This window comes from Typopeltis vanoorti, chromosome 6 (assembly GCF_054136105.1).
Source record: "Typopeltis vanoorti isolate ZY-2024b chromosome 6, IOZ_Tvanoo_1.0, whole genome shotgun sequence".
Taxonomy (NCBI): domain Eukaryota; kingdom Metazoa; phylum Arthropoda; class Arachnida; order Uropygi; family Thelyphonidae; genus Typopeltis; species Typopeltis vanoorti.
Window position 1 is genome coordinate 149,687,476 of NC_143554.1, and position 15,169 is coordinate 149,702,644.

General features: G+C 35.7%; 1 protein-coding gene across 1 annotated transcript in view; it reads left to right on the forward strand.

Moving 5' to 3' along the window:
• The first annotated feature begins 7,635 nt into the window (after positions 1-7,635).
• LOC150106096 (uncharacterized) overlaps positions 7,636-15,169 on the forward strand; it is a 138,891-nt gene continuing 131,357 nt past the window's right edge. The window contains exon 1 of the mRNA XM_090394629.1: positions 7,636-7,673. The gene's annotated coding sequence lies outside the window, so the exon portion shown is untranslated. The remainder of the gene's footprint in view (positions 7,674-15,169) is intronic.

The following is a 15,169-nucleotide window of genomic DNA, read 5'->3' on the forward strand; positions in this document are numbered from 1 at the left end:
AGACACAATAAACAGAAAAAAGATAATCAAACACCAATGGCGGAAGACAGGCCTTATCTCTGATGACCCACCATAAAGAAAAAATGAAAACAAGCCAATACAGTTCACTCTGAAAGAAAAAATAATGGAATAGAAAACTAAACACATAATATAAATATGTATATATAAGTGTAGAAATATTGTATAGTAATGAACAGAGCTATTTGCATAAGAGGAAGTATATGTCTTATAATTTTCAGTTGGTAAAAATATGTTAATATTTCAATGGATGTTAAATGACAAAATAACTGCCCAAAAGATTGCACAGGACTCTAGGTGAAAATAGATATTGGGAATGTTATCATGTTGTGAAAAAAAAAATGTAAATAATAATAAATAAATCAATACATAAATCAAAAATGTTAACTGAAATAAGCATGCCATGTACTTATTGCATATATGTTATTGTATATTGTATTATTTTATTGTATTCATTGTCATACTGCAAATGAAAATTGTTAACTGAAATAAGCATGCTATGTACTTATTGTATATATGTAAATAGTTCGTCCGAATGTACATAGATGCTTTTGAGAAAATAAAATATTTTGGATGTGGCGTTTACACAACACGGCACTTGGCCGCACGAAGGAAGACTTGGTTTCGAGTCTAAATTTTTTTAAGCCTTTTTTCGGCCGGTTCCCGAGTTAGTCGATCTCTGGCACGGGCAAGCGGGTTTTTCCTCCCGGAAACTCGGGTTTTTCGTCCCGTAAACTCAAGAAAATCGACCGTAGAACCCACATTATTTTAGACATTAAATATATTGTGTTAGGGTTAGGGACCACGAGATGGCGGCACATTTGAGCCGTCTCTCTTCACTGTGTACCGCTTAATTAGTGATAGCCTTGGGCCATCTATCTCTGATTGGTACCAGTGGAGATTGAACTGCCCACTCAGTCTCCAAAGGAGATAGGGCTAAATGGCCTCGCCTACTGCCCGTATACGGGAATAAAAAGGCGTTAGCTGATTTTTTTTTTTTTTTTTTACTTTAGATGGAAAGCAAGATAAAGAAATAAAAATAAGAACAGCCATAGCTAAAGATGCCTTCTGGAAAAATAAAGATCTCCTCAGAAGTTCTGTGGGTATCGAGACAAAGAAGAGAATGATAAGAACATTAGTGTGGCCAATTTTCACATATGGAAGTGAGACCTGGGTATTGAAGATGAGAGTAAGACAACAGATAATGGCCTTTGAAATATGGTGTTATAGGAGAGCTCTGAAAATCTCATGGACAGAACATGTGACAAATACAGATGTCATAAAAAGAATGAGAACACAGAGATATTTATTACACGAATGATCCAAAGAAAGATGTGATTGGCAGGACATGTACTGAGAGGTTCAGCATGACAGAGGATACTAAGAGTTTTAGAAGGGAAAATTATGGGAAAAGGATCAAGAGGCAAAACACGAAGGACATGGCTTAAAGATATAAGATCATAGTCAAGATCACATGGCTATGCAGAAACAAAAAGGAAAGCCACCAACAGAGAGAACTGGAACGACATGGGGCTGCACCCTCTCACTGAGGAAGCTACATGAAGAAGAAGAAGAAGAAGATATTTTATATATAAAAGTAATAACATATTTTATTACTTTTTATATTCTTATTAATAAATTCGACATATACGGTATTAACGTACCGAAATTGAACATTCCTGAAACTCCTCGCCGGAACAATTCACATTCTTTATTTGGTGGTCTTCCTGGCTGGACGACGAAGCCCTGTCGACAAGCTGAATACATTAAAAAAATAAATTGGATATCCATGCTTTTAAAATTATTATATTCTTATGAGATCACTGTTTCACAATAATTAAAGTCGTTTCGTCAGTGTTGCTGAAGTTATATTAGATGTACAATAATGAATCATTATGTTCAAAATATACATGAGATATTTAATCTCATGTATTTTGAATACAGTATTTTGAATATCACAAACTACATAAAATTAATTTCATTTGCAATCAATTAGCAGACAGCGAAGAGATTATTATTATTATTATTATTATTATTATTATTTCGGGCAACTCCAAGGAGTCGACAGACTCATCGAGAGAGGCCCTAACATCATGTCAAGAACAGCTATTCGACATTCACACAGTATCTATCATACCTCGCCTTGAACTCATTCACGGTCATAGCACCCACAACAGATTCTGGCAGCTTATTCCACTCATTCACCACTCTCCAAGTAAAAAACCTAGCTCAAACACCCTTGTTAACCACATCCTTGCCCAGCATCCATGTATGTCCCTTAGATCTCTCACTACCAGTCCTATTCTCAAAAATATCTTCTGGATTAATTTTATAGAAACCCTTCAGTAATTTGAATGTCTTAATCATATCACCCCTTTTCTGCCTATCAACCAATGTTTGCAACCCAGAAATCTTCAATCTGTTCTCATAAGATTCATTCCACAGACATGCCACCATCTTGGTCATTCGTCTCTGGATCCTCTCCACCTCCTTCCCATAAAGATAAAAACCCTGGCACCCATATTGGGCACAGTAGTCCAGATGGGGTTTTATCACACTCATTATAGAGGAACAATAATTTGTTTGTCTCTGCTTGTTAAAGTATTTTTCAGTAACCAAGTGATTTGATGAGCTGATTTAGCCACTTTTGCAATGTTCCTCCTAAACTTCAACTCCCTATCCACCAACACTCCCAAATTAATAGCCTCATCAATCTCCTGGAGTACAGTTCCACCAATGTGATATACTGCTGCTAATCATTTCACTCCAAAATGCATAACCTTACACTTTGCCACATTAAATTGACATCCATTTTCCCCAGAACAGTCCTCCAAACTATTCAAATCATCCTGCAAAATTTTGACATCCTGTGCACTCACAATTCCTGTAGCCAACTTTGCATCATCGTCAAACAAGTGAACACTTCCTCTCAGATCCTTTCCTATAACGTTAATGAACAAATTGAAAAGTGGTGGTCCAAGAACAGAACCCCGCAGCACACCACTAGTCACAAGCCGTCTTTTGGACTCCACTCCTGAATAAACCACTCTCTGGTATCTCTCCATCAACCACCCACCTATCCATCTCACCAACCCTATATCCATCCCTATCTGCTCCAGTTTACTGATTAGAGTTCGGGTATCCTGTCAAAGGCCTTCGCAAGGTCCAGTAGAATCACTGTAAACCCATTATCCTCATTACCCTTATCCAGTTCAGCCGTCACTGTGTTATAAAACGTGAGCAAGTTACTGAGGCATGATCTACCCTTCACAAAACCATGTTGTCCCCCGTACAGTATCCCATTTTCATCTATCCAATCCTGTATTCTTCTCTTGACTAGTTTCTCCAAGACCTTGACAACGATTCCTGATATGCTAATCGGTCGGTAATTTACAACAGTAGTCTTGGAACCTCCTCTATGCAGTGGAACTATTTCCCCTCTTCCCACCCTCTCGGGACTAACCCAGACCCGAGACTCAGATTAAACAAAATGGTCAAGGGTACTGACAATTCTTTAGCCGCTTCACGTACGACACGCGCTGGTATGCCATCCAATCGCACAGATGTATTGACATTGAGGTTTTGCAATAGACTACTCACCTCCACCTCATTCACCACAATTCCCGTATAATCTATTGGTTCATTCATTTCTGCAATGTCACCACCTGGATGATATACTCTTGCAAAGTGCCCACTTAGTATTCAACTATATCAACTGATTCGGTTACCTCCCTACCATCGGCATTCTTTAAAATCATTCTGCCATATACATTTTTTCTTTTACTTCCAACATATCGAAAAAACTGTTTAGGATTCTCTTTAGCCTGCATGGCCAATGTTCTTTCGTAATCATTTTTGCTTTTCTTGCCACACTCGTTACCCTTCTGACCTGGGCTTTATACTCTGTATGTGCCTGCCGGTCACCTTTCTCCTTAAATTCACTCCATAGTTGTTTCTTTTTTTGCAGCTCAAGCTTGATGGTGTTATTCATCCATTTAACTTCTACTTGATTTATTATTCGGACTCTAGGTATACAGTCAGCCATTGATTTATGCAAACACTTTTTAACTGCCTCCCATGCACTCTCAACTTCTAGCCCTTGCAGTTGTGCATGCCATGGCACTGTACCAATCAATCTCCTAAGCTTGTCATACTTACCAGCCCGATAATTCCACATGTACCCATCTTAATTGTAAATACATTGACCACTAGGTGCCAGCAGAATCAACTGTTTGTATGGAAACAGCAGATTGACGTCACAACAAATTTTATTATGTTGTGACGTCATAATATTATTTTATTATGCTTTTTTGTTGCAATAATTTATTTTCATTTCATGAGAACCAAATTTAGAAAACAGAGACAAATCTATTACGATTTCCAATTTTCGAAGGATAACCAAGCATTTCGTTTCCTATGGAGTAAATGTTTACTGAACCCATCAACACTCTCGAATTATATTATTTGTCCCCTTCCAGTCATGCTTCCAACATTCAACGTTCCCACTCGCAACATTCTCTCCAGCTGCTGGGCTCGCTTCTTTAATCGCATCCGCCCTTGATGCAGTTGCCCTCGTCCACTTCTCAGAGCTGTAGGGCGATGTGGTACGTGTCGCTTAAGGGGTACGCCCTAGCCCTTGGATCACTTTCTTTTCGACTCATTTGATCATAGCTAGAGCTGGCAGTGAAGTTTTATGACCGGATGCCCTTCCTGACTTCAACCCTTGCCATTTATCCTGGCTTGGGACCGGCACCTATTGGGGCCAGCTTTCCCCCTTCAATGGCTGCAATAGGCGAAATGACATAGCAAAATATGAAAGATTCACCCCCTTGCCCTCGAATACTCTAATAGCATTGGGGGTAAGCAGCAAGAAGAAAAGAAAGAAGCAAAGAAAGAAGGGGAGAGGACCAGTCTACAGATAATATAACGGATGTATATTACATGATGTAAGGCATGGTTCAGCATCAGGTACCTCTGGTTTGCCATGCCTGTACTCACTAAAGTGAGCCCATGAGGATATTGTGTTCAAAATATAGATGAGATATTTAATCTCGTGTATTTTGAATATCACATACTACATAAAATTAATATCCTTTGCAATCAATTAGTAGCAATGCCGATAGCTATTGTTCATAAATATTTTTAATTGTTACCTTTCAGACAGCAAAGAGATACATTGACCACTAAGTGCCAGCAGAATCAACTGTTTCTATGGAAACAACAGAATGACGTCACAACAAATTTTGTTATACTATGTACACTTTTTGTTGCAATAATTTATTTTCATTTCATGAGAACTAAATTTAGAAAACAGAGATGAATATAGCACGATTTCCAATTTTCGAAGGATAATCAAGCATTTCGTTTCCCATGGAGTAAATGTTTACTGAACCCATCAACACCTTCGAATTATATTATTTCTTATAATATTATTATAACATTAATTATATTATATTAAAAAATTAATAAAATAAATTGATTTTTTTTGGAAGAATAGTGTATTTTGTCGATAATTTTCAGCCATTCAACTATAATAAGATATTATTATTATTATTATTATTATTATTATTATTATTATTATTATTATTATTATTATTACGTGTCAGATCCAGGGAGTCCACGGACCCACTATGGAAACAGAAAAACCCCGCTACATTCGTAAACGATCGGCTAACCCTCCGTCTTCAAATGAAAGATTCCTTAAAACGATTATTCCTCCCTTCAAGATAAGAATGGACACACATTACTTAAAGTTACATTCTTGAGCCTTTCCAAGCTATGTTGTAAATGTACAATTCTTTTAAAAAATTATGAAATATCGAAGTATTTTAATTGCATAAAATTTTATGTAAAAATCAAACCCTTAAAATTTCCTGATAAACTAATTTATTTTTATTTTCGTTTTTTATTTATTTTTACTTAAGTAGCTACATAATATCAACATCAAGAGTTTGTAATCGAGAAATAAATTAAATAGTGGATTATACTATCATTTAGTAATTTTACAGTCATTTGATCCGTTCTAAATTATGTTAAAGTAATACGTTTCGGATTCTAAATTTAACATTTTCTTTTAAAAATATTTTGGTTCTAGCCTGTAATGCCATTCTTCCACTGTAAAATGATTCACTTTTCAGACTTTCCCTCAAAAACAGGTTATGATATCATTAGAAATTCGGTAATTAGCTATTAGAACTAACTGCAAAAAAGTACTACAGCATAATTTAAATATAAATGCTCATAAATGAATAAATACAAACAACAACAGCTTTATGTATAATTTAATTTTAAACACAACAGACCAACAGCCATTAAGCCATTGGGTGGAGTCCATTCACGATTTCATAAACGTTAACTCAATATATATTGTTATTATTAGACACCTCCAGGGAGTCCAAAGACTCATCGAAGGAGGGCACTTCTAATAGCAAAGAAGAAACGTGAAAAATTGCAGCTTACCAAAATGACAGAAAGGAAAACACTTGACAGAACTGTGATGGAAAGTTTGCTGTTATGTTTGCAAACACCCTTTTGTCCTGTCTAACTTTAGTTTCGGTTTCCAGATAACGGAATTACAACATCACTTTGTGATATACATAAAAGATAGCCACTGATTTCCTATTCCCACCCGCCCCTTGTTTTTCTCTCTGTGATAAAAACCATGTGACTTTTTTTTCTCGAGAATTATAGACAAAGAGATAATACAACGGCGACACGTAGATGGAATCAAAATATCTGATAGGTTATTTTTTAGAGCAACTTTATGCATAAAAATGTTTGTCAGATGTTCAAATAAAAATATTTGTATTTTAAGCATTTTTTTCTCTCATTATTAACATCTGTGGGCTACTGACATTGATTGGAATAATAAACATTACTAGACAGAAGTGTCTGACTTTAATTGTTCAAAGATAAATAAGGGATTAACGAATCATCCATGCAGTAGGTACCAGATTTAAGTAACTTTCTGGTAGCTGCCTGTTTAGAATGCAATCTGATTTATTTCTTTAGTTCGTCTTAGGTGGAATAGTTTTGTTTCAGTATGTAGTCCTGATTGCTTACCGATAACTAATCAATTTATGATTACAACAATCCTTCAATTTTTACTCGTTATCATTTTCCACGGACAGCGCATGTTTTTTTATGTAAAGCTATAATTAGCTAAGGACTATGATACGTCAGGTAAACGGGAGAGTTTTAGTTTGGATTTGGTACAGTAGTAAAAGACATTGTGGATTTTGTATAAACGGGTAATTTTATATTTCGTTTATATTTATTTATTGCAAATTGCTCAAGTTGCATTTTTGTCGATATGAACTTTTTAACGCTATGTTGGCGTTAATGGTTATGCTGCTATTGCTGATAAATTTCTTGTTGAAGCGCTAGCCTTTAAATTAGCACAGACGAAAGCAGTGTGATTTTGTCTTCTGTTGTATGAATGTAACTTGATAAAGAAGTGTATGCTGGCTATTATATGACTAATAAAAGTGGGTTTGTACCTTTTTTTTTTTTTTTTTTTTAATTTCAAAAAACTAAGTTTTGCGGTTGTTGACATAAAATCTAAGAAGTATATATTAAAATGTGACCTTTCAAATTCCAGATATTGCTGGACTGGGTGGGGAATAATTCTGAATGTTTATTGAAGGAGTTGAAAGGTAAGCATGTTTTAGAGTAGATTACTTTCATATTTATGCGATACTACCGAAAACGATTTGCAGCGCTGAGTGGTTGAATACACCAGTAGAATTTGTAGCTCGTTTATCGGATAAACAATTTATCAGTTGTTTTTCAGCTGTACTGTAGTCTTCGCTCATGGTAGCCATAGTTCGGTTCTGTTATGGATAAGTAAGTTGTTTTCTAGCTACGAAGGCATTCAGTGCTTCATATTCTATCGACAACTAGAAACTGTCATGATTTTTTTAAAAGTGACAGTACAGTGTTATTTCTGAGAATAAACACATATTAATATAAATTCCCTTAACAAGGGCATTTTTTTTTTTTTTTGCTTATTAACTCTATAGCGTTTATTTTTATTTCATAGTTTCTTCCTATTGACATCTATTCATCACGAAATAAGTTTTGTATTAAACACTTTATTTTTCGTTACTTGACTTGCTACTTTTCAGTCAGCTCATTGAATTATACATTGTGTAATGTTATTATTATGTGACATTACACAATGTATAATTCAATGTATTCAATAATTCAATAATTTTTAGTCTCATCTTAGTGTTTAGAATGATGTAACATTAAATTTTCAGTTACTTAATATGCTATTTGCATATATATAGAGGGTTCCCACTCACAAGAAAAACGCTAGAAGTATTTATTCATTATTTTTGGCAGATTTTGCTAAATTAATTAACTCTTCAGAAATAGTAAAATCTGTAGCTGATGAATGTTTCAATTTTTCTTTTGTCAAAAGGAGTCCATTCATCAACGGAGTTTGTAGTTGATTTCTTATTTTATTCTTTTTATTTATTGTTGCTGCTGATGAATGAGGGAGGCACAATACAGCTTTAACTAATGTTGCTAAATTAGGAAACATTTGTTCTTCTACAGCATTTTTCATTTCAAAAACTTTATTAAAAAAAAAACATGAATTCTTGACATTTTTTAATGCTTCTAAAGTCTTCAATAGTTGCCCTTCTCTATCAAACTTCAAAACGGTCCTAATATCCATTTTCTGTGTCTAAAAACTGACCATTGTTGCCTGGATTTATCTTTTCAATGGGCAGGGGTGCGCCGGCCATATGTGCAATGTGTGCGACGCACACAGACGCCAGGATAGTAAAGGCGCTAAAGAGAACGAAATACTTTTTTTTAAAAAAAACGTTTTTTTAAAGTGATTTTTTTATCGGAGGTGGGGGGTTGGGATAGCGTCGCCAACTAAAGTTTTGCACACAGGCGCCGGACACTAATGGCGCGCCCCTGTCAATGGGCCCCAAATTATGCTGTGCATCAATAAAAGTTGGTTACTCATCTTAAAATATTTAATTTTGCCTCTTGTTTTCATTTTTGTAATGATCTTATAATGCGCGAGAAGTATTTGAATAGCGAAGAACATATTTTGCCAGTCGGATTGCGTGAGTATAGGATCAGGGGGAAGAGAAGGTTAGCGAAGAGGGGGAGGGGTTAAAAAAGAGAAATCATGCTTGTGTCACTGAATGTGATATGGGGAGATGGGAGAAGAGAAAAATATTAAACTGATATGTCTAACTTTCATGTTGTTATACGTGTTTAGTTATTAAAATTTTAAAGGAATTTTCAAACAATCGTTTATTGTGTATTCTCAAATTGTTTACTGAACTCTCCCCCCCTCCAAGATTAAACCCCTGAGTGCGCTACTGCTTCGCAGTAATATCTTTCAAATCGAGTGCAACAGTATTTTCATGAAATTATGAAAAATTGATGACTCAACACCTCACTGATGAATGACTTGTTTCGACTTCTGTCTTTGTAAGAACAGATATGTATATGCTTCTCGCTCTCGTTGTAGCAGTATTGCTGTCATTCTCTCAAGTTTTCCTACATTAATATCTTCCGTTGCATTTAAACCAACAAATAATCTGTTTATAGCAGTGGAATGTGAGCAATAGAGATTTCAGTGGGATCACCATTCCTCTAAAGTAGTGTTTCCCAAAGCGTGTAGTACACGTGCCACAATGAGAGACGCGAAAGGTTTATAGTGGTACGGGGCACTTTTTTTTTAAATTTTGGTTATCATTGTTATTTTAATATTTTTGTCATCAAATTCTGCATCAAAATGCAGATCTATTCTGTATTTAATTCTTCAATAACTAAAAATTTAAATTCTAATCTTTACTGTTTGGTTTTATACATGTTTGGTTATTAAAAATTTAAAGGAATTTTTAAACAAGATAGATCTTTTGGCATATATCTATAAACCTCCATTAGGGCAGTAACTGGATGATGATAAATGTGAACACTTAACTCAGCGACTATAGCTATTGTAAAGGTTGATCCTCTTATGATTAAAACTGATTTTTAATTTTGATATTACTGATGTATCCCAGAAATCAAACTTTAATTTTTTCTCCAGCCATGAATCGAAGCCGAGGCTTTACGTGCCAACCTCAAATCCTATCCTTCTCATCCATCTAGGATGGGTTGAGTCCCCTCATAATGAGGGGTTACTGGCATACTAATGCAGCTAGTTTGCCACTCCTCTGCTGTCTCCCCTAAGGGCAATATTCATGACTGTTTCTGTGTGTGGCTGCGGGGCTGGCTTGCCTGCTTGCAGTATGAAAACTCCCCAGATAAACTGGGGAAAAATGCTGTTGTCCATACCCAAGAACGACTAACTTGTCTGGCTGAGGAAGATCCTTAAGCTCCTCACATCATCGATGAGAATCGAACCTAGGACACTCCTTCTCCAGGCATATGGTTGCAAAGCGCATGGCCACTAGGCTAACCACATGGACTCAACCACAAATAGCTATCTATATCTTAACTTTAAAAGCTGTGAATTACTGATAAATAGTAAGCCTGCTGTGTTGCAGATATTTTCTGAGAAAACAGAAGTGGACATTTTATTTGTACTCTGTCATAAGTAAATAGATAAAGCAACATAAAGTTCAGAGTGACCTGGGAGTCACATAAAGATGATCCTAATGCTCAGACATAAACAGCTTTACCAAGAAATGAAGGGATCAGAATAGAAAGTCAGTTGGGTTAATTTTTGGAGAAAAGAAAATAAATCATATATTATGGAACTCTTCAGAAGGTGGACAGGGAAAATTACTTTCTGTGAGAAGGAAGGATTTTTTTTTTTTTTTTTTGAGGGAGGAAGAGAGAGAATCAAGTTGATCTTTAAAATAGAAGTGACATGGGGACTGTAATTCTGACTCAATTGCTGCTGAAGTTCCTGGGACCTGTTAAATAATCAATGAATGTGACATCAACATTAGTGGTTGCTAGGCACCTCCTGAAATGTAAGTCTTAGTAACTGAGCAACTTCTGACAATGGACTTAAGCTAACTTCTAATCGAGATATACTATTCAAATCTGGATCCATTGAAGAAGAGAAGGAGGTATGAAAAAATTCAAAAAGCTATATCATTTCAAGCAAGTTTTCATAAAAAAAAAAAAAAAGTGCATGCATAGGGCATAGTGAGTCTTCCCTCACCCCTCAGTGCATCAGTTGTTGAATAAAGGTGAAGATGAACCCTTTAGCAGTTTATTTGCAAATACAAAAGAATAAAATTTTAGCCTAAAATTACATTACATAAATGTCTGTCTTTATCGTTAAGAAAGATTAAGCACCTTAACAAGAAATGGTACCTGTAGAGTAGTCTGTATAATATCTCTTTATATTGTTACTGTATGTGTGTTTTATTTCATATGTTGTTATTATTATTATTTTAATTTTTCACATTCGTCATTGCTTCTTTCAGTTTTATGGGAGCATTTGGCAATTAATGAAATTCAAGAATAAAGAAACCTGTTCAATGAATCTCGAAGATATACAATCACAAATAGCTTTGTGGTCCATACCTAACCAGAAGATACAAGTTTGCACTATTACCTATTCACGTAATGTAAGAACTCAACAAAATTCCAATTGTACTCTGTTGCAACAAAGTACTATACCAAATTTGATGATTCTAGATTCTAGGATATTAGAAACCGTTAATCAGCCACCAAATATGAGATGTTACAAGACACAGCAGGCCTCCTTAAGCAGGGTGGTCATTACACTGTAAGGTTGGACGGTTCAAAAACCAAATTCATATAATTATGTTTTGGTGGGTATGATAATTTTATTTCTAAAAGAAATGGTCATTGCACAGCTTCTCAGGAGGTCATTGTACACTATATGAACCTTATCTTCACTGTTGCCATTACATAATAGATCTACCTACAATTAACTAATATTTATTTATATTTGTGTATTTATTTATTAATTGCGTGTGCTTTCTAGTAACGAGTGTGCAGGAGGTAACTGTTCAGTATTTTATTATTATTACTTGACACCTCCAGGGAGTCCAGTGACTCATCGAGGGAGGGCATCTACTCTACAACAATCCATCTCTACCAACCGCAACTACCTTCATTTACATGAACAAACGGCATCTACCGCCAACCACCATCACTAGTATTTTCACAGACAATTGCAAACATCCATGTCCACAGCAAGATTCGAACCCACAGCCCTTTGGCTGGAGAACGGATATGCTAACCACTTAGCCAACCAGGCTGGCCTAGAGCACGAAGATAGAGCGGATATGATCAAGACATAAGCTGTTAAGAGGTTATCGCCAGATTAATGTCAGGGAGGTTTTACACAGAATGGGTGAAGACAGGAAGAGAATAAGAGATCATCCCTGGAAGCTGTGTAGGGAGTGAGGAGCAGGTTTTTTGGAGAGTGGTGAGTGATTGGAATGCATTGCCCGAGAGTGTAGCGAGTGCAGAAACAGTGAATATATTTAAGGCGCAGTATGATACTTTATGTATAACAGTTGATCTCCCATGATGAGTCACTCCATGTAGGTTTTTATAATATTATCTGTGTTGGAGAATGATGGGTAATATGTGAAAATAAACCAAACCTGGCGGGATTAAAATAAACTTCTGATTGCTTAAAAAAATTATCTGTGGGATTAAAGGGTCTATCTGGTATTTGATAATGCAGTTTAATACTATTTAATTCTTAGCGATGTTTGTAAATAGTGTTGCCTTCATTGGCTCAAGATGTGCTATGTTTATTATCATATGTCACACAATTGTGATTTTGGAAGTTGATTATATACTTTTGACAAGAAATTCTGAGAGGCCAATCAGAGCTTTTCTATCTTACTTTTGTAGATAGGACTAGCACTGATTACATACTTAGTGACACCCCCCCCAAAAAAGCATTGTGTTGAAATAGGCAGACTCCTAAGCTGGTATCCATGTGGAGAAATTCGTTTTCATTCAGATAAGCTTTGGTTGTTTCATGTTGAATAAATCATTAATTTTTTTTTTATATTAAAAAAAAAAGTTGCATTCTCTCTCTCTCTCTTGTATGTGTGTCAATGTTTGTATACAAATTTGCACCATAAGACTTAACGATGAAATTTTTCACGACCTTTCCATTTGGATTGAAAATGGAAACCTATATATATATATATATTTGGACCATTATATAGTGTCTAGGATCATCTCCCCCTTGTTTTAAATTTTGAATTTGATTTCAAGCAGTATTTGCCTTATTTCTAGAACCATTGGGCCTAAAACCAACTACGTGGAGATTGCATTCCTTTACTCTCAATAATGTATTTCCTACGATTTTGAACCACTTATGCTGTTTAATGTTCCTGAGAACAGATTAAGGATTTAGTGCTTATTTTAACAAGTACTGCCCATATCTAGTGTTTACATCATATGTCTGTATGTTATGTATGTAGAGCCATTGGATTTATATATTTTTTTTTTCTCTTGCTCCAGGCAGCATTTGATGATTGTCAGTCTGCAAAGGACTGTGAAGTAGATATCGGGAAATATTTCTCAGAAATCTACTTATGCCTTGATTCACACTTTGCATTTAGCTCTAAGTGAGTGCCTGTCCAACTTTTTTTTTTATCGTGTATCCAGTTTATTCATCTGGGGAAAATGAGATTTTTGGATATGACACTGGTTAAGTGGATAAGATGTTGCTGCTGGTCAGATATCAAAATGGTATATGGAAGAGCAGAATGAAGGCAAAAACAGGTGACTAGTGGTGTGCTGCAAGGCTAAGAGCTGGGACCTTTGTTGTTTAATTTGAACACAAATGATATAAGAAATAAACTGAAAGGAAATATTTGGTTGTTGGGCAACATTTTGTAATTTTATTTTTTAGAGATCTGTCTTCCATTCTTCTCTGGGATATTGAAATCTCAACATATTAGCAGTTTTAAAAATGTTTGCAACAAATGTGTCATTACTTTCTGAAGATTTTTATTCTGCAGAATATTTCTCTTTACTGGGACTTTGTTTGCTGAAATCAAAAACTGAATTAAAAATAGTTTAAAATGAATAGATACCACTTTCTGCAGGGATATCATTTTCTCAGTTTTGTTCAAGTGAACTTCCTTGGACTAAGTGTCTAATAATATTCATGGCATTAGTTGTAGAACTCATTCGGGCCATGCTGTCCAACTGAAATCAGTTTTTATCCCAATCACTTCATCCTCATAAGCCACAAACGCTGACTTTCTTTTGAAATACAAGCAAACTAAGTTTTTTTTTTTTTTTTTTTTTTTTCTTTCTCAAAAGCATGAATAACTTATAAATTGTTTGAATCCCGAATTGCATTGGCTGATATTTGGGGCATTGTCATGTGATTGAAGGCACATCATAAGTATCTACAAACCACTTTACTCCCATTCAGAATTTCCTTGGTGATAGGTACATAGCTAGGTTTTTAGCACCCTTTGCAATTTCAATAACTGATAAAATCAGTTATTGAAATTGTGTCCGTAGTGTCCAGCATCTGTCTGCAAAACTTTAGTTGGTGCCCCTATACCCAGTAGCACGCCAGTAGTGTCTGGCACTGGTGTGCAATACTTTAGTCGGCACCCCTATTCCCCCCCCCCTCCAATAAAAAAATCACTTAAAAAACATTTTTCTTTATAAAGTGTTTCCTCCTCTTTGGTGCCTTTACTATCCTGGCACCTGTATGCATTGCACATATGGCTGGCATGCCCCTGGCTGCAGGTATCCTTTTGACACAGTTACTCTTGCCAAATGTTCCAGTGCCATGGCATTTCTACACCACTGCTCAGCGTAGTGTAGACTAGATAATAACTAAAAATATTTAATTGTTACTTCCTGTATGTTCTCTGATAGGTATCAGACAATTGTGTATGGTGGGGCAATATCCAGGAGTCAGAGGGTTACAAGTGGGGTCCCACAGGGCTCAGCACTGGGACCTGTATTGTTTAACCTTTATATCAATGACATTGTCAGTGGATTGCAGGGAGATATTCAGTTGTTTGCAGATGATGTGAAGCTGGGAAGGGCTATTAGTAATAGTGCAGATGTGGCAGCCCTGCAAAAGGATTTAAATAATCTAGACAGATAGGCAAATGAATGGGGATGTCAGTTTAATGCAGCAAAATATAAAGTCTTGTTGTTAGGGATACATTGATGGGAGGCTGCATACTCA